This window comes from Elephantulus edwardii, unplaced genomic scaffold (genome assembly GCF_000299155.1).
Source record: "Elephantulus edwardii isolate Elephantulus edwardi_28Jun2011 unplaced genomic scaffold, EleEdw1.0 scaffold00196, whole genome shotgun sequence".
In the NCBI taxonomy this organism is placed as follows: Eukaryota; Metazoa; Chordata; class Mammalia; order Macroscelidea; family Macroscelididae; genus Elephantulus; species Elephantulus edwardii.
In genome coordinates, this window is record NW_006399946.1 from 1,806,068 (window position 1) to 1,826,250 (window position 20,183).

Here is a 20,183-nt window from a genome sequence, read left to right on the forward strand (position 1 = left end):
GGTGGATTGATTCAGTGACTGGGGTAATCGGGATGAGTGTGTCAGAGGCAATGTGATTGGCACAGGATAGAGCAGGGTTTAGGGCTGTTGTACATGGGGTCGCTATGAGTCGCAAACGACTCGATGGCACATAACAACAACAACAACAACAACAACTTCTCCAGTACATTACCAGGAGGGAGCTCTGCTAGTATAATTCATAGGGAGTTGCCCTGCTAACCCAGAGGCAGGCATCTCAGGCAATTTAAATACACCAGCTGCTCTGTGGGAGAAGGATTGATTACCTCTGCCTATGTGCTTTACAACCTAAAAAAAAATCTTCTGGAAGGTGAGCTGTAAGTTGATTACAACTCATAATGAGTGAGTGAATTACTAACAGTATGTGCTATATAATGGTTTGCAGAAAGAGGTTCAGAAGAAATCAACATGGATCTCAGCCTTTTGAAAAAAACCCTGCTAACATCATGTCAGTTCTGACTCATGGCAACCCTACAGAGGCTACAGGGCTGTAATCTTTACAGAACAGGATTTCCTCATCCTTCTCCCACAGAGCAGCTGATGGATTTGAACCACGGTTGAGTACTTAACCACTGTGCTACCTGGGCTCTTTTAACCCTTAAAACGTGATCTTTAAAAAAACCCCTCACTTATTAACATGTGTTATCAATTATGAGCTAAAAAAAGCACTGCACCTCAATCGAGCCTATCCCAGCCACCAGACTGTTCTGAACAGAAACTGTAGTTTCTTCCTATTCTCACTAGTGGGATAAGTACTGCACTGAAAATGTAAAGCCTGGTTAGAGGAGTGCCCCACTCTGTCAGATATTTGGTTGGAGATTCACCTGTGTGTGTTACTTTCTCATATGTAAAATAAAGTCTGCCCTGCCATTCAGGATCTAATGTGAAAATCTAAGGAAGTGGCACACAATAAATTCACAATGGAGACACATAGTAAAAATGATAAGCAACAACCTCTAAGGAATCATCCCCTCCTAGGAAAAGTCATGTTTTCATACATAAGAATGCTGTGTTTCAAGCAAGAGAGTAGGGTTTTTTTCTTTCACTCGCCCTTTCATTAGTCTTCAAAATAGGTAGATATCTTTGTTCATTGAAGTTCCCAAGGCCCTGATAACTCCCCTAGGTGAAGGCTATTTGTCTGTGCATGTATCCTGGTACATGTCTCTGTGAGTGTGCATGCATGTGTACACATTGTTCTGTGGTGGAGTGTGTATACATTTTTAATTTGATAACTCTCCTTTCAGAATTTTTTTAGATGTATAAAACTAAACTCATACTTAAAAAATAAATTACTTATATGTATACCTCTATTTTATTTCTGCTATTATTCTGTTTTTAAATTTATGTGCTTGTTTAGTAATCCATTAAGCAATAAGTTCTCACATAGGGCTAATAACAATTTCTATGTAGAAGAAATTATGAATATAAATAATATTTCAGGTACTTTCTCATAATTAAATGTTGTTGTTGTTGTTATGTGCTGCTGAGTCAATTGCAACACACAGTGACCCTATATACAACAGTTCTGAACCATGCTCTATTCTGTGTCAAATTTATGTCTCTGACACATCTATCCAAATTACCTGAGTTACTGAGTCAATCAATCTCATCGAGGGTCTTCTTTTCTTGCACTGTCCCTCCATTCTCCCAAACATGATGTCCCAATCCAAGGACTGGTCCCTCCTTGCAAAATGTCCAAAGTATGTCAGACAGAGCTTCAGAATCCTTGCTTCCAAGCAGCAGCCTCATTTCACCCTCTCAGGGAGTATCTGTTTGTTCTCCTAGCAGTCCATGGTATGTATATTCAATACACTTCTCCAGAACCACAGCTCAAAGGCATCAATTCTCCTTCTATCATCTCTAGTTATTGTCCAGCTATGTGATGCATAGCAAGTAATTGCGAAGACTATGGCCTGGATCAGGCACACATTAGTCTCCAGGCTGATATCATTGCTCTTCAGTACTCTGGAGAGGTCCCTGACAGCAGACTTTCCCAGTGCAATTTGTCTTTTGATTTCTTGGCTGCCAGTACCAAGAGTGTTTATTGTGGATTCAAGCAAATTGAATTGTCCCAATGGTGAGAACTTTTTGTTTTCTTGATGTTGAGCTTCAATCCATATTGAAGACTGCAGCCTTTGACCTTCTGCAGCAGTCACTTCAGGACCTTCTCAGTTTCAGCAAAGTTGTGTCATCTGCATAACACAGGTTGTTGATGAGTCTTCCTCCAATCCTGATACTATATTCCTCCTTATAGAACCTAGTCTCTCAGATGATCTGTTCTTTGCATAGATTGAAAAGATATGATGATAGGGCACATCCCTGATGTACACCCTTCCTGATTTTGAATGATGCAATGTTTTCTTGCTCTGTTCTGATGACTGCCTCCTGGTCCAAGTACAGGTTTCTCATAAGCACAATCACATATTCTGGGATTCCCATTCTTCTCAGAGTTAGCCACAGAGTTGTGATCCACACAGTCAAAATAGTCAATGTAAAACACAGATAGTCCTCTGGTACTCTCTGCTTTCACCCAAGATCTATCTAACATTAGCTATAATATCCCTAGTATCATGGCTTCTTCTAATCCCAGACTGTACTTCTAGCAGTTCTCTGTCGATGTGCTGTTCCAGTTGGTTTTGGATAATTTTCAGCAGAATCTTGTAATGCATGTGATATTAATGATATTTTTGGTATAAAATTATCTTCATCTTATTGGTAATATAAATCATAGGTTCAGCTAACATAATTGATTGATGCCTATTTTGAAAACTGAAGGAAATGTTATATTTCAGAGAGAGATTAGCAAAGGTAAGGTGTATTTTTCTCATCTATGTTCAAGAACTCCAAGGGATATACTGTGAGAAAATGAGAACTGAGGCACAAACGGAGACTTGTACACCAATGTTCATAGCAGCATTATTCACCATTATAGAACATGGAAATAGCACAGATGTCCAACTACAATCGAATGAATTGAGAAATTATGGTACATTCATACAATGGAATACTATGCAGCATGAAGGATAAATGCTTTTGTAAATTATTACCTAGCTTGGGTGGGACTGAAGAGCATTATGCTGAGTGTATTAACTCAGCACCACTAGGACAAACATTGTTTAAAACCATTATAGTAGAATGAGTATAAGGATCCTGGGGGTGGGGGGGGGGGTGGGGGGGGAGAGTGGAAGAAGAGGTATGAGGATGTGCCAGGGAAGGGGGTGTGCTTTTAATCATGGATTGTACAATTTGATGGGAGGAGGTTGAGGGGAATTGGAAGAATCTGTTCTGAAAAACAGTGTATTAGAATTTTGTAAATAAAAGAATATTTAAAAAAACAACAAAACCCAAGGGATGTGGGCCCAATTTCCTGCACAGACAAGGCTGATTTACATCAACCTCCCTGGCTCAGCCACAGGAGAGACAGAAGTGAGGAGGATCAAACTCAAGAGCAACAGAAGGCCATAGGATCAAGCTGCATGCATCACTCTCACTCACATTCCAGAAGTCAGCAATGAGTGATATGGCTACACTAAACACCAGATTATACTAAGAAAGCCATCTCTAGCTGGGCAGCCACAAGCCCAGAATAAAACTCAGAAAGTCCTATTACCAAGAAAACAAAAGAAAGAATGATCTTTGAGGTACAATTATCACTTTCTGCCACACTCCCTCATTTCACAAAAGTACAAAAGATGAAAAGCACAAATTAGTTGAAACTTTTTGCATGGGGTTATTAAGGGTATTTGTTTCCTTCTTGGGAAAATACCTGCTGCTTATATTTCTCAGCCGTTCTCCAGACTTAACAATTTTTGAACTAGATCTCTATGCCTACAAACAGAAATAACAAAACTCCATTGTGGATTCACAAAGATCTAGCAGGACCTAGTTTAGTTTCAACACAAATTGGCCTGCTCTTCTGAGGGGGTTAAAGAAATTTACTGTTCCTTTGTCACCTGAATCTTTAGTTATTTTTACCTTGTTACCTGAGGTAAAATTGTGAGATTTTTAACCCATATTCCTTCAAAAGAAACAGCTAAAACTCTCAGGGCAAATTTGTGACATCTTTAAGGAAATTAGCTGTCTTTCCTCTGCTTATCTTTTTCAAGTATCTTTCAAGTATAAATAAATGTTGGACTATTGCATACAAAGAGCGCTAGTGGCCTAGTGGGTAGGAGTTACACTACCAACTAAAAATCATGCAGTTTAAACCTGCCAGCTACTCCGTGAAGATAGATGACCAATCTCCTCCTGCGCAAGTTACAGCTTCTGAAAACCTGCTAGAGTGTCAGTTACGAGGCAAATTGATGACACACAAAAAAAAAAGTGCAAGAATGAATGATTGGAAATAAAAAATCTCTGTAAATTTTCATTAAAATTAATAATAATAATAATAAATGAAACAAAGAAAAAATAACTAGTGCATAGATGTTGGGTTTTCCTGTTTTGATGTGTTAGCCCTTTGAAGATAACAAGTCAGGCTGCCAACTCAAGGTTGGGTGAAATGTCTTCCAGAGCCAGTTATGTGTTATGCTTTACAATAAATTTCTCTATTATCATTTATACCCTGTTCATTTTTTAAAATATTATACCACTTTTAAAAAACTTTATACCATGTTTTAATTTTTAAAAAAAATTACCATGTTATTCACTGTTGTTATTGTTGTTGTTGTTGTTAAGTGCCATTGAGTTGCAGGTGACTCATAGTGACCCTATGAAGGACAGTCCTCAACGCTTGGGTGCCTTTCATCCTCTCTCCAGGTTCATAGGGTTTCCAGAGGCAAGCTATTATGGAAGTGGATGCCTCTCCTCCTTCCAAGCTTGTTTTAATCAGGGAGCTCCACCCCACTCTCTGTCTGCATTGGGTAGCAAACCATTTACGCATTTGACACATCAGTGTCACAGTATTCAGCTTCACAGCAATCACAAGTGACCGTGGTACAGCAACTTGTACACCAGGGCTATACGACCTAGAGGAATGTCTGAACAAAAACAATGAATGACAGGCCCAAGTTCCGCGGATTTAAAGTCACCACTTTGGGAGGCAGAGTAGTACTTCACGTCCAAAAACTGCCACAACACACATGCACACAGCGCCATGCTCTCTCTGGCAACCAGGTCATAGCAGCCCTGGTCGGAGCAAATCTGGGTGAACATGGCCTTCTCTCCCCTCTTCTTCTTTTGGGCTTGAAGCCCCCTGCTGCCTTAAACTCTAGGCCAAGCCTGGTTTGCCTGGCTCCTAGAGGCAGAGTAGTCCTTCACGTCCAAGAATTGACAAAACACCTGCGCACACAGCACCATGCTCTCTCTGGCAACCAGGTCATAGCAGCCCTATTCACTGTACAACTATGAATTAAGTTTTTATGTTCACATTTCTAGGGGTGAAGTAAGTCCAAGCTCAGAGTTATTCAGCCAATTTCAACACTCTGTACCTAGACCAAGAAGCTGTGTCTGAATAGACTAAGGGAACATTGCAAGGTTTAAGATCAGGAAAGGTGTGTGTCAGGATTATATCCTAATTTATGAAGCCAGACTCTATGAAGACGAATGTGGCACCAGGATTAGAAGACTTATCAACAACCTGCATTATGCGGATGACACAATTTTGCTTGCTGAAAATGAAAGATATGAAACACTTGCTGCAGAAAATCATACAGTCTTCAGTACTGGTCACATCTGAATACCAAGAAAATAAAGGTCTTCACCACAGAAACAGTTGACATTATGTTAGATGGAGAAAGGATTAAAGCCGTCACTTATTTCATCTTGTTTGGATCAACAATCAGCACCCTTGGTACTCACAGTCAGGAAATCAGGAGACATATTGCACTGGGCAAGTCTACTGTCAAAGACCTCTAAAAAATGCTAAATAGCAATGATGTTGGTCTGAAGACTAAGGTGCACATGATTCAGGTTATGGTCTTCTCAATCACCTGTTATGTATCAGAGAGCTGAACAATAACAAAGAATGACACAAGAAGAATTGATGTCGTTGAGCTGTGGTGCTAGAGAACCATACTGAATATCCCAAGGACTGCCAAAAGAACAAACAGATTATGTATTGGGAAAAGTGCAGTAACAGTGTTTCTTGGAAGCAAAGATGGTCAAGTTTCATCTTTCATACTTTGGCCATGTAGCTAGATTAGTCTTAGAATGACGGAGGATCAGTAAAGGAGAGAGAGAAAAACCCCCTGCAAGACAGATTGGCATGGTGACTACAGCAATCAGCCATAGTGTGTCAGAGATTGTGAAGATGGCACAGGATAAGGTAGAGTTCAGGTAGGCTATTCATAGGGTAACTATGAACTGTGCTAGCTCAATGGTACCTAACAACAACAACATCATGTTTCCAGGCTCTAAATCTTTATAGGAGAATAGTCATCTTTCTCCCATGAAGCAACTGTCAGATTCTAACTGTTTACATTTTGATTAGCAACACAACATGAAACACACTACATACCCTAAGACCATGAAGCGTTGATAGCAATGAAGAGAGTCTAAAGGGAAACAAGACTTGTAGAGCTAAGCTATAGCTATAGCCTCTGTCTTTACAGACAACTTGGACGATGTTGGAGTGTCTTTATCAAGATAAACTGAAGTTTGACATATATAGGAGGATTTTTTGTTTTGTTTTGGTGGGTTGTTGTGGGGTATTTTTAACATATATAGTGTGTGTTATTTTACATATATAGTTTTGATCATGTCAAGATCAATGGGCTTAGAAAAAATATGCTATCATTTCTTTTGTTTTTGTTTTACTTGGGCGATTGGAATGACTTAACATTAACACTGTCTTGACCATATATATTTTTCATCACAAGCTTTAAGTTCTGAATAATAAATATAATCACACTATAAAGCTTTGAAAATAGTTTATTAAACAAAGTTTTAAAATTGCAAGTAACATTATGCTCAATTTCTGATCTTGTACTTCCCTCTTCTCATCCCACTTCTCCACCATGGTTGACCTTCAAGGAAATTCTTCCTGGGTGTTTCACAGAACTCCTGCCAATATTCACGCTTTAATTTTTTGAGATCTAACTTCATCTCTGGAGTTCAGAATTAAATACTACATTACTAACTGAAGGGTTGGCAGTTTCAACCTAACCTGAAGTATCCTGGATTATCTGTTTCCTACAACAAATTCTTGAAAATTCCATAGAGTCATTCTACTCTGTATATATGAGTCATGGTGAGTTGGAATCCACTTAACAATAAAAGATTTGGGTTTTGCTTTGTTTTTCTTTACTCTATTTCCATAGTTCAGTTTCTGAGTTGACTGGTAATTTTGGACTGTCCTTCATTTTAGTTTTCTCAATATTGTTTACTATAATATGCATTTAAATACTAAAAGTTGAATTTCTGTCATCAATTTCCCATGGGTTCCCCAACAGTGAGCTCCTAACAGGAATTCAAACACATTGTCAAGATTCTAAGTGGGCCGGGAGAAAAGTACAACAATGAATGAATGGAATTCCAAAATCTCTGTAGATGTTCATTGAAATTAGAAAAATAATAATAAAAATAAAAAATGTAAAAAAAATATTCTAAGTGTCAAAATCGAGGCTGATAATTGAGGCTTAAAGACATCATTACTTTAGAGGATTTAGTGGATAATATCTATTTTTAAGGGTCATTTTGGTAAAAGCTACTTATTTATGATTCAAATCATCTAATAATATTGTCTGGGGCAACTAATAGTAAGTAATAAGATTATCACTCTTTATTAAATATTTATAGTTATGTGCTGTCAATTGAGAACCAACTCATAGCAGATTTTCAAAGGTTATAAATTGCATGGGGGCAGATTGACTACTTTTCTCCCATGGAGAGGCTGGTGAATTTGAACCACATGTCTCTGGGTCGACAGCACTTCTTACCACTAGGTCACCAGAGCTTTCTGTTAGCGTCTATTGTTGCGTGTACTGTTGACTGGAAACCAACCCATAGCTGCCCCTCTAGCAAGGTTTCAGAGGCAGTTAATCATGCAAGGGGAGATTGTCCATCCTTCACCTATGGAGCAGCTGGTGGACTCAAACCTCATGCCTTGGGGATTACAGTAGTGCTTTTTACCATTAGGCCACCAGAGCTCCTTTAAGTATTTACTACGGGATAAATATTGTGCTAAGTACTTTATGTCCTTTGTATTGATTGATCTTTATAACTGTTACTGTGTTAGGTGCCCCTAAGTCAGTTCCAATTCATAGCAATCCAAGGCACAACAGAATGTTATATGTACAGTCCTACACCAACCTGACAATGTTGCTATGCTTAAGCCCAATGTTGAAGCCATTTTGTTAATCCATCTTGTTTGGGTTTTCTTTTCCTCTGGCTCTTCAGTTTACCAAGCATGAGGTTGATGTCCTGGTGACATGTTCTAAGAAAGCAAGATGAAATCTCACTATTTTCCCATCTAAGCAGCATTCTGGCTCGACTTCTATGACAGGATTTTTGTTTCTTCATTTCATAGTACATTCAATATTCTTCATAAACATTATAAATCAAATGCATACATTATTCTTTGGTCTCTTTTATTCACTGCCAAGATTCACTCATACATGAAGTTAGTGAAAAGCTTATGTATGGCTTGGATCAGGTGCCACTTACTCCTTAATGCAATATCTTTGCCTTTGAACACTATAGAAGTGTCTTGCAGTAAATTTTCTCAATGTAGTATGCCATTTGATTTTTTTTTAACTGAAGTATTTATACATTTTACAATGGGGATATATTGTATATATAGTTTTAGGCTTTCTTTTTCACTTACTTACCATGACTATCTTTCTATTAAAAACTCAAACTTAAGCCATTTTGTCGGTTACAACTCTTATCAACCCTTCATGGGATTTCTAAGGGTATATATATTGTTTTTTCTTGTAATTTGAATGGAAGTTTACCAGAAATAGATATTCACTCATTTATTCTCATTTATCCCTCTTTCTCTCCCCTTCATTCCTTCATGTATGTTCTGTATCAGTTTGTTAGTTGCCCTACTTATAATGTCTTATCAATAAACAAATGGATAGAGAAACTGTTATATCCACACAATGGAGTATTATGTAACACTCAAAAGCAATGGAAATCTAAAGAAACCCTATACAATAAAAGTAATGTAATATCCCTGCTACAAAATTATGAGGATTCCAAGGTTGTCGGGATAGAGGAATAACAGAAAGAGAATGAATAGATAAAGAACACAGTACTGGAATAGATGAAGGGAAGGTAATTCTAAAAAGAGTGGGTGATAAATAAATTTATTTTCTGACTACTGCTTTATTAGGTGATGATTGTGGCCTTAAGTTATATGAAATCCTTGACGGTACTAGTGATTTCTCCATTTATCACAATGCTGCTTATTGGTCCAGTTATGAAGACTTCTGTTCTCTATATTTAGTTTAAGGAGTTCTGGAGGTATCATCTGTAACATACAGTGCTGACAGCCAAAAGACTGAATATCTTTAACAGATAGATGGGCAGCCTCCAGTTGTAGAATTTACAACCTCAGAAACTCAATAGAGAGTCTCTGTGAGTTGGAATCAAACCAATGGCAGTGAGTGGAGCTGATGTTTGATTTTGACTTTGCTTTATGACTACCCTACAAAAAAAATCTCATTTTTTAACAAATGGTGGAGACAAGGTCAATTCTATGTTACATCCAGGGCATTGCTTTAATCAGTGCGCTATTCTGTTTATAAATTTTTGCTAATCCATCTTGATAGTTTGCAAACTTGATGTTGTTCTGACAAAACTTAGTGTAGTAGTTCTCTTTTTCCTGATTGAAAGTGACATCTCATCTTAGAGACTTGAAAGTCAGAGGCAAACTATGTGTTACGAGACTATACTAGGAAGTATTAGAAATAAAAATTCATTATGTTTCAAGTATCCTAAGGGTTCTACTTATACTCCATCTCTACATATCCCAATTATCACCTCCAATCCCAACCAACACCAACTGAGAGACAAGCCTATAACACACTAAACATGCCTGATTGTGCTTATCATGGTGTTTTGCAAAGTGCCCTTCGTTGCTCTTCAATAGCCACAGTCTTAGATTTCTTAAGTCAAGGTTATTTTAAATGAGTTATTAAAATATTTCTATAGAATTTTATTAATCCAGAGTGTAAAAGCAATGTGACTTCATCGGTGTTGCAGCATTTGGATGCCACTAACTGAATGGGAAGAGTTCCCATCCACATGATCAGCAGTGCAAATGTTATTCCTATGAGATCAGACATGCTTCCATCCTCCTGTACCTCATTCTATCAGTTTTAACATTTACTATGACTCTAAGAATTCTTGCTTCTCTCCTATTGTGTCTGCTACTACATTGCAACAGCTACACAGACTCATAGGCAATACTCACAGGGTTTATTAGGGGAGTAACAAGTTACAATTTAGGTTGGAAACAAGATGCAATTCTCTAGTCAGGATAGCTTTCCAGACTTCCTTGAAGGTCTGTCAACATTATGGATCTGGTCAGTGTCACACATTCCTTTAGTATTAGTAATTATGGAGTCTCTCTCAAGCCTTCCAATAAGTCTGGGCAAAACCTCTCCGTTCTGGTGACATGGGGCAGCAGCTCCAGTTGAATTCTCTCTTATATTATGCTCTTGCTACTGCTCTGGTCTAGGTTCTACAGCCCCTAAAAGGGCATGTTGTATTCTCCATACAACAAATTCCTATTTTCTGCCTATGGATCTACTAAAATAAAACCTTGTAGGATGGAAAAACTGATTAATCCCCTTGTTGGTGGTCTACATACTGTATTTGCATGTTTCCACCCTAAAGGTGCCATTTGCCTCTTTTGTGTTTTTAGTATAGTCCTACCCAGCCACGTGACAAACGTCAAAGACAGTGTATAGATAAGCCATGTGGAACAATCTATCTGCACTACATAGTCACAGGAAAGTGGAGAAATGAGAATGAATGGGGAAAAGCCTGCTGCCTTATGTGCTGTCCCTGTCCAGATGAAGTCCATTAGGAGATGAGAGGAGCTGGGCCGTTCACATGCTTACAAAGCCTGGAGTCTGAGAATGCAGAACTCTGCTCTGAACATTCAAAATCACAACTGTTGGATTGTCTATCAAGTCAAAGCTTTACTGTAATTCCTTCTTTGGTAGGAAATAGAGGCTCTAGGGGAGAGAAACTATGGAAGATATATTTTAAAGCAGTAGTTAAGTCATTCAGTAAGTGAATATAGATTAGCAGTGAAAAAGCAGATTTAAATAAACATGATTTTTTTTCTACTCATTCTTTCTACTCTCTAAATAATGTAGAAAATAAAAGAGGCAGTCCTCAAGAAAGGCAGAACACAGGAGGAGATGCCATAAAGTTCTGCTGCAGCTAAAAGTCTAGAAGTCGTTCAAATGCTATTGACTTAATGGGAACCAACTGTTGTTTTATGAACAGTTCTAAATCATACCAAATCCTGCAAGGCTGGTTTTGAAGAGAGGCCTCAAAGCCATTTTATCTAAAATAGTTGTGTGCTTGCTTGTACGCAGCTGCAGGTGTAAAAGCACAACAAAGTCAGCCTCTGCTGGAGGCATTGCTTTCTATGTTTGTTGTTCATCTTTCCCAGAATGAAATGCTGTGGGCTTCAGTTTAATGATTCCCAAAATACTCACATGATGCATGTCATTCTTTTGTTCCTTTCTCAAAAGACTGCATATTTTGTTTACACATTTGCCTCCACTTATGTGGTGAGTTCAAAGAAGATCAGCAGCTTCTGGACCAAGGAAGTACTTGTGTAAGGTATGCTTCCCATTGTACAAAACTGACTGGGGATCCAGCACGAAAGAGTTCTCATAAGCAGCTCAGTTCTGGATCCCATGAGTTAGTAGTATGAGGACACCTCCTCCCTCTACAGCAAAGATAAGATACTTCTCACAGGGCCACATCTATGATAGCACCACTAAGAAAAGAGAAGGAGTGTGGAAGCAGGATCACTCAGAGAAAAGGGCCTCATTTCCTCTGGGAAACTAGAAGGCTGGTAGGAATTTATTTTCAAAATTTAACCCCAAAGAAAAGACAAGCTTTGCATTAAAGCAGAAGTGAATATAAGTACAACCAATACTAAGGCAGTGGCTGACAGGAAGGACATAACTCATCTCACCTGACTGCTCCAAGTTCAAATAAAAGGAACATTCCCTGGGAGCCTGGATTGTCTGTCTGGCAGCCAGCCCCACATACTTCTTCATGATTCATCATTCCTCCCTGCAGGCTGTGTGCAAACTGCCTGCTTACAAAACAATCTGACCATTGCCAGATGTGGGCTCTTAGCCAGCCTTTACATAATTCAAGCTTTCTTTCTTCAAAATTGTACAATTTAAAGGGGTCTTAGAAGTTCTCTTTTAATCTCCCCTCCTCTCCCTCCTTCTCACTTCCCCTTTTCACTTTTTCTCATCTCTGTAGCAACTTCTCTCACACAAACACATGGGGAAACTTTATTGTGTGATGTACATGCATAGATATGGCCGAAAATAACAAGTCTATGTGTTTCCCTTACGCTTGCTAAAAATTTAAAAAGCCCTTAGTATCTGGTGTCAGCCTGCTGTTCACCAGACCTTGTTTTCCATGTACCAGATTTTCAATTCTCAAATACTCAGAAACAATGTGATGTAAAAGAGGGTGCTCATCACCCAGCAATGTGGAAGTTGATCATTTTAATACTGCCATCTAAAGTCATCTTTCTTATGTTAAGGCTGTCTTATAAGACACACAATGTACAATACAAGACTCCCGATAAGTAGGTTGTTGTTGTTATGTGCCATCGAGTCGTTTGCAACTCATAACGACCCTATGTACAACAGCCCTAAACCCTGCTCTATCCTGTGCCAATCGCATTGCCTCTGACACACCCATCCCGATTACCACAGTTACTGAATCAATCCACCTCAAAGAGGGTCTTCCCCGCCTGTGCCGTCCCTCTACTCTACCCAGCATGATGTCCCTCTCTAAAGACCTATCTCTCCTTACAACATGTCCAAAGTATGTCAGATGAAGCCCCAGAATCCTTGCCTCCAAGGAGCAGCCTGGTTTAACCCTCTCCAGGATGAATCTGTTTTCTTGGCAGTCCATGGTACATTCAATACTCTTCTCCAGAACCACAGCTCAAAGGCGTCAATTTTCCTTCTATCCTCCCTGGTCATTGTCCAACTCTCTGATGCATAACAAGTGATTGCAAAAACCATGGCCTGTATCAGGCGCACCTTAGTCTCCAGAGAGACACCGTTGCTCTTGAGTACTTTAGAGAGGTCCCTAACAGCAGACTTTCCCATCGCAATGCATTTTTTTATTTCCTGGCTACTGGTGCCAAGAGTGTTGACCGTGGAGCCAAGCAAACTGAAGCTGTAAACAATCTCAATCTCTTCACCTCTATCCTGATGATGCCAATTGGTCCAGTGGTGAGAATCTTTGTCTTCTTGACATTGAGCCTCAGTCCATATGGAAGGCTGCAGTCCTTGACCCTCTGCAGTAAGTGTATGAGGTCCTCCTCAGTTTCAGTGAGCAAACTTGTGTCATCTGCATAATGCAGATTGTTGATTAATCGTCCACCAATCCTAACGCCACGCCTCTCCTCATAAAGCCCAGCCTCTCGGATAATCTGCTCTGCATACAGGTTGAAAAGGTATGGAGATAGGACACATGCCTGACGTACACCCTTCCCAATTTTGAACCATGCAGTGTTGCCTTGCTCTGTTCTGACGACTGCCTCTCGGTCCAAGTATAGGTTTCGCATTAGCACGATTAAATGTTCTGGGATTCCCATTCTTCTCAGAGTCAGCCAGTTTGTTATGATCCACTCAGTGGATAAGTAGGTACCAACAAACTTATAATTTAAAGTTGAGACTTTTTCATAGGCCAAGTAGGGTTTTAGATTTTGAAAATTTCAATTCATATGTCTTCATTCCAGTGAGTTTGTCATAGTGTCTTTCACATGTATCTCATTGGAAAGATGGGAGAGCAGGATAACCCACGGTAAGGGGTTGTGAGTCACATTTGTTAATACACATATTTTGGGTGTAAATAGAATCATCCCTCTCTGTGTCTCTGTCTCTTTCACTCAATTTTTCTCTCCCTTCCTCCCTCCTCACCCCCCACTTCTCTCTCTCTCTCTCTCTCTCTCACACACATATTTTCTACAGTTGCTTTAGACTCTCACAATTAAAATTGAGTGTCAAACACTCACTTGATGCTTCAATTGTCCCATATTTTTATTTCCTCTGACTGGAAATACCAGCAGAGTTGATCATTCATATGTCACATGGTGGTGGGGGAAAAGTCTTAGTAAGATGAAAAGACATATGGGGCTATGTGTGGTGTGGAAGATTATAGAAACTAAATAGTCGTTCAAACATCTGCTGATCAGTGAAAGGGCCTGATTCCTTTGACAGAAGCATTTCATACAACAGGATATGTTTCAGAGCCATAAATTTCCAGACCCAGAAAAAATACTTATCTAAAACTACCTGTACCTCAGTTTATTTCTTGGTAATACAGAGATAATAGAAACACTCCATATAGGATTACAAGAGAGGGGGCAGGTGGGAAAGGAGAAGATTACCCAGCCAAAGAACCATCTAAGCTTGAAGCAAGTGTTTCCTAAGAGCTTTATTTGCTTTGCTAGTTGTCAACATTCTTTTACTATTATTCTGCCCTCTTTATTACTGGCATTGTTGTTGTTATGTGTCTTCAAGTCACTTGTGACTCATTATGACCCTATGTACAATACTCTGAACTCTGCTGTATCTTGAGCCAATTTCATTTTCTCTTACACAGCTACCACAATTATCTCAGTCACTGAATCAATCCATCTCATCCAGGGTCTTTCCCTCTTGTGATGTCCCTCCACCTTTGCAAGCATGATGTCCTTCTCCAAGGATCGGCCCCTCCTGGCAACATGTCCAGAGTATGTCAGACAAAGCTGGCAAGAGTATCTATGGGGGAGTCTAAAGGGAACATGGCCTCTAAATCAAAGACTACACCTTTCTGATCATTCAAATTCACTAGTAACTTTTCATAATAAAAATGGGTACTCTCTTCCTGTGTGATTGACGGCCTCAGAAATCTGCTGAAGGGTCAACTATGAGCCCATTCCAACTCGAAAGCAATGAGAGAGAATGAATATCACCAATGTGCTAAATAACTAGAAGAGATGCATATTTGTTTCCATCCCCAAGAAAAGTGATTTACCAGAATGTGGCAACAATTGAACAATACCATTAATATCATATGCAATCAAAATACTGCTGAAGATAATTTAAAAACTTCTAAAACAAAAAAATGAGCATGGTCAAAAGTCCAAACTTAATTTAGAATAGGACATGGAACAAGAGTTATCATTGCTGATGTCAAATGGATTCCAGCTGAAAGTAGAGAATACCATAAGAATGTATACGTGTGCTTTATCGATGATGTAAAGAGATTTGACTGTGTGCTTCATAATAAGCATGTATAGCACTGAGAAGAATAGAAATCTCAGAATAGTTAATTGTGCACCTATACCTGGATAAAGAGGCTATTCTGCAAACACAGCAATTTAAGCCATATGGTTTAAAATTAAGAAAGGTGTGCTCAAGGGTTATATTCTTTCTCCATACCTATTAAGACTGAATGCTGAGTAATTATTCAAAAAGCTTAACTCTATGAAAAAGAATATGGCATCAGGATCTGAAGAAGACTCATAAGTAAATTTCATTATGCAGATGACACATCCTTGCTTGCTGAAAGTAAAGAAAACTTGAAATACTTGCTGCAGAACAAAAAATACTACAGTCTTTAATATTTATTACATCTCAATGTCAAGAAAACAAAGATTCTCACCACTAGACCAATAAGAAGCATCATAATAGCTGGAGAAAAACTGAAACTGTCAAGAATTTCATCTTACTTGGATCAATACAGTTGATACTAGCAATCAGGATACCAGAAGACATGTTACTCTGGAACAGTATGAAGCCAGGGATCTTTTCAAAGTATTGAAGAAAAAAGTCAGTTTGAGGATTAATGTGTGTTTAATTCATGCTATGGCCTTTTCAATCATTTGCTGTGCATCTTAGAGCTGGATAGTAAGAAAAATTACAGAATTATTACTACACTTAAACAATGATGTTGGAGAAGAGTAGTGAATAATCCATAAACTTTCAAAAGAACCCCTTCTTGGAGAAGGTACAGCCAGAGTGCTCCTTGGAGGCAAAGATGATAAAGGTTTATCTCACATATTTTGGGCATATTTCTAGGAGAGGCTATTCCTTGGAGAATGACATCATGCTTGGAAAAGTGGAGGGATGATGGAAAAGAGGAAGATCCTCAGTCAGGTGGATCAACACAGTGACTAAAACAATGAGTTAAAATATATCGTAGACTCTGAGAATGGCACAGGATAGGACAACATTCAACTATCTTGTTCATTGGGTCACTATGAGTCATAATCGACTCAATGGCAACTAACAACAATGATTAATAAAAGTATTGCATCTTATAAAGTGCTATACCAATAAGAAATCAGATAAAGATAAGGATACTAAAGGAATGTCTAGACTGGTAAACCTGGAATCTTCTCAGCATTGATAAAGTTACAGCTTATCCAACATTTTTTGAGCATCTTATAAAGACAATGAAGGATCCTTTAAGTTATTTTATTAATGATGGATAATTGTACTAGTGAAGAAATATGGACATTTCCTTCAGTTTAGCCTACATTGTGTTGTTGTTAAGTGTCGTTGAGTCGCAGGAGACTCATAGCGACCCTATGAAGAAGAGTCCTCTATGCTTGGGTGCCTTTCATCCTCTCTCCAGGTTCATAGGGTTTCCAGAGGCAAGCTATTATGGAAGTGGATGCCTCTCCTCCTTCCAAGCTTGTCTAAATCAGGGAGCTCCACCCCACTCTGTCCGCATTGGGTAGCTAATCCTTAACGCATTTGACACATCAGTGTCACAGTGTTCAGCCTCACAGCAACCAAAAGTGACCTCAGTATGGCAATTTTTACACCAGGGCTATACGACCTAGAGAAATGTCTGAACAAAACAATGAAAGACTGGCCTAAGGGCCGCAGGTCTGAGGGCCCTTTTGGGCTTGAAGCCCTCTGCTGGCTTGCCTGGCTCCTGGAGGCAGAGTAGTCCTTCGTGTCCAAAAACTGCCACAACACCCGCCCAAACAGCACCATGCTCTCTCTGGTAACTGGGCCATAGCAACCCTGGGAGGAGCAAACCTGGGAGAACAGGGCCGCCATCTCTCCCCTCTTCTCCTTTTGTGCTGTTTGGGTGGGTATTGTAGCAATTTTTGTATGCTGAAGGACTTTAGCCTACATTAGCATAAGCTTTTCATCTTTTTTCAAACTGCACACATTTTCAGAGTCTGAAAAATGTTCTTAAAAGGTGTATATCTGAAAAAAAGTATAAAAAATTTAAAAAAAGTGTATATCTGAATATCTATTTTTCTACCAGTTTTGGATACATGTTGAAAGGGATTTCTTTTAGATATTCTAGATTGACTACTGAGCTCTGGTGGAGCTCAACTGCACTGCCAATACAAAGGTAAAAAATTCTAATCCACCAGTTGCTCCATGGGAGAAAGATGATCAGTCTTCTCCCATATGATTTGGTGCCTCTTGGACAATAAGCAATGAGTCAGATCTGATTGAATACTTCATAACAATCACACACACACACACACAAAGATTGACTACCAAGAGGGAGAATGAAATAGCCATTTTCAAGAAGTTTAGTAGACTACAGTGGTAAGAGACTTCAAAACATCAATTTCAAGGAAAGATAGAACTACCAGGAAGAAATTCAAAAAAGATAATACAAGCTAATACAGCTGAAAAGAGGTAAGCATACATTCTTCTTCAATGTACATGGAACATTCTCTAGAATAGATAATATTTTAGGTCACAAAGCAAGCCTCAATAATTTCAAAACCATAGAAATAATACCAACCATTTCCTTAGACCACAGTGCTATAAAATTAAAAATCAACAGCTGAGATCAGTAACAAAGATGAGGAAAAAATATACACCCAGAAGCCTAACAATACCCTGCTTAAACATGAGTGGATAATAGAAGGAATTTAAAAAAAAATTCAAAATTTATTAAAATAAATTAGAATGAAGCCATAACTTACCAAAATCCTGGGATACAGCAAAAACAGTACTTAGAGGTCAATTTATAGCAATAAGCAAACACATCAAAAGGGAAGAAAAAACTATAATGAAGTATTTAACAAGCATCTCCAACAAGTAAAAAAAAAAAACCAAAAAAAAACCCCACAACAAAAAATCCCAACAGCCACTGAAAGAAAGGAAATCCTAAAACTTAGGGCAGAAATAAATGCAATAGAAATAGGAAAAACAATTGAAACTATCAACAAGTCCAGGAGTTGGCTCCTGAAAAGGTTCAATAAAAATGACAAACTACTAGAGAGCTAACAAATAAAAAAAAAAAGAAGCACAAATAAACTGAATAAGAGATTAAAGGAGTGATATCACAACGGAACCAACTAAAATGAAAAAGTTAACAATAGAATATTATGAAAAACTATACTCGAATGAAAGTTTTTGTCAAGAAATCTGGAAGGCAACTACCTGGCCAAATGACTGAAAGAGATCCATATTTATTACCATTCCAAAGAAAGGTGACCAGACAGAGAGTGGAAATTATTGAACAACACTGAGGACTAAGGTGTGTCTGATTCAAGCCATAGTCTTTCCAATTACTTGCTATGCATTGAGAGCTGGACAATGAATAAGGAATACATGAAAACAGTTGACACCTTGAGGTCTTCAAAGGAGAGGAAGACCCTCAACCAGGTGAATTAACATGGTGACTACTGCAATAGGCTCTTGTGTGTCAGGAAGTGTGAGGATTGTGCTCTTTTGTTCATAGGGTCACTATGAATCATACTAGACTTGACAACACCTAACAGCAATAACAACAATCACTAATATTTCAAGCAAGTAAAGTCCTCTGAAGATTATCCAAACATGACTGGAACAGTACATGTAACAAAAAAACAAACAAAAATCCACCAAAAAAGAAAACTAAACCTAACAGAAATACAACCTAGGTTTAGAAGAGGTAGTTGCACTTGAGACATTATCACCAATGTCAGATGGCTCTTGGCAGAAAGAAAAAGAGTGCCAGAGGAAAGTCTATCTGTGTTACATGGACTATGCAAAGGCATTTGACTGTGTAGATCACAACAATCTGTGGCTAATCTTGAGGAGCATGGGAATCCTAGAACACTTGATTGTGCCCATGTGAAACCTATGCTTGGGTCAGGAAGCAGTCCTGAGAACAAAGCAAAGAAACACTGCATGGTTCAAAATCAGAAAAGGAGTGCATCATATATGCTTCCTGTCTCCATACCTTTTTAATCTACGTGCGGAATAGATCATTCAGGAGACTGTTTTATGAGGAAGAATGTAGCATAAGGATTGGAGGGAAGAGTCATCAACAACCTACGTTATGCAGATAACACAACGTTACTTGCGGAAACTGAGGAAGACCTGAACTGCTTTCTGCAGAAGATCAATGACGGTAGTCCCTGGATTGAATATGGATTGAAGCTCAACATCAAGAAGACAAAGATTCTCACCACTGGGCCAATTGGAAACACTGTGATTGATGGAGAAAAGATTGAGGTTGTTAACAATTATAGCTTGCTCAGCTCCACAATAAATGCTCTTAATACAAGCAGTCAGGAAATCAAAAGATATATTGCACTGAGAAAATCTGTTGTCAGGGACCACTCCAGAGTACTGAGAAGCAACGACATGAGTCTAGAGACTAAGGTGTGCTTGATTAGGCCATGGTCTTCTCAATTATTTGCTATGCATCAGAGCTCTGGACAGTGACTAAGGATGAAAGAAGAATTGATATCTTTGTGTTGTGGTGCTGGAGAAGAATCGTGAACGTACTATGGACCACCAAGAAAACAAATAGGTCTGTCTTGGAGAGGATGAAACCGAGTTTCTCCTTGGAGGCTAGGATTTTGAAGCTCCATCTCACATATTTTGGGCACGTGGCCAGGACGAACTTGTCCCTAAAGAAGGACATCATGCTTGAAAGGTGGAAAGGTCTGTGCAGACGTTTGCAGACAAACCAAAACAGGAAGCTCTTAAGAACAACCTGCAATGAGGGTTGTAGAGTGGATTATATTTGGGGCT

At 38.8% G+C, this 20,183-nt stretch overlaps 1 pseudogene; it reads right to left on the reverse strand.

Moving 5' to 3' along the window:
- LOC102870886 overlaps positions 1–12,219 on the reverse strand; it is a 47,661-nt pseudogene extending 35,442 nt beyond the window's left edge.
- Between the last annotated feature and the right edge of the window lie 7,964 nt (positions 12,220–20,183).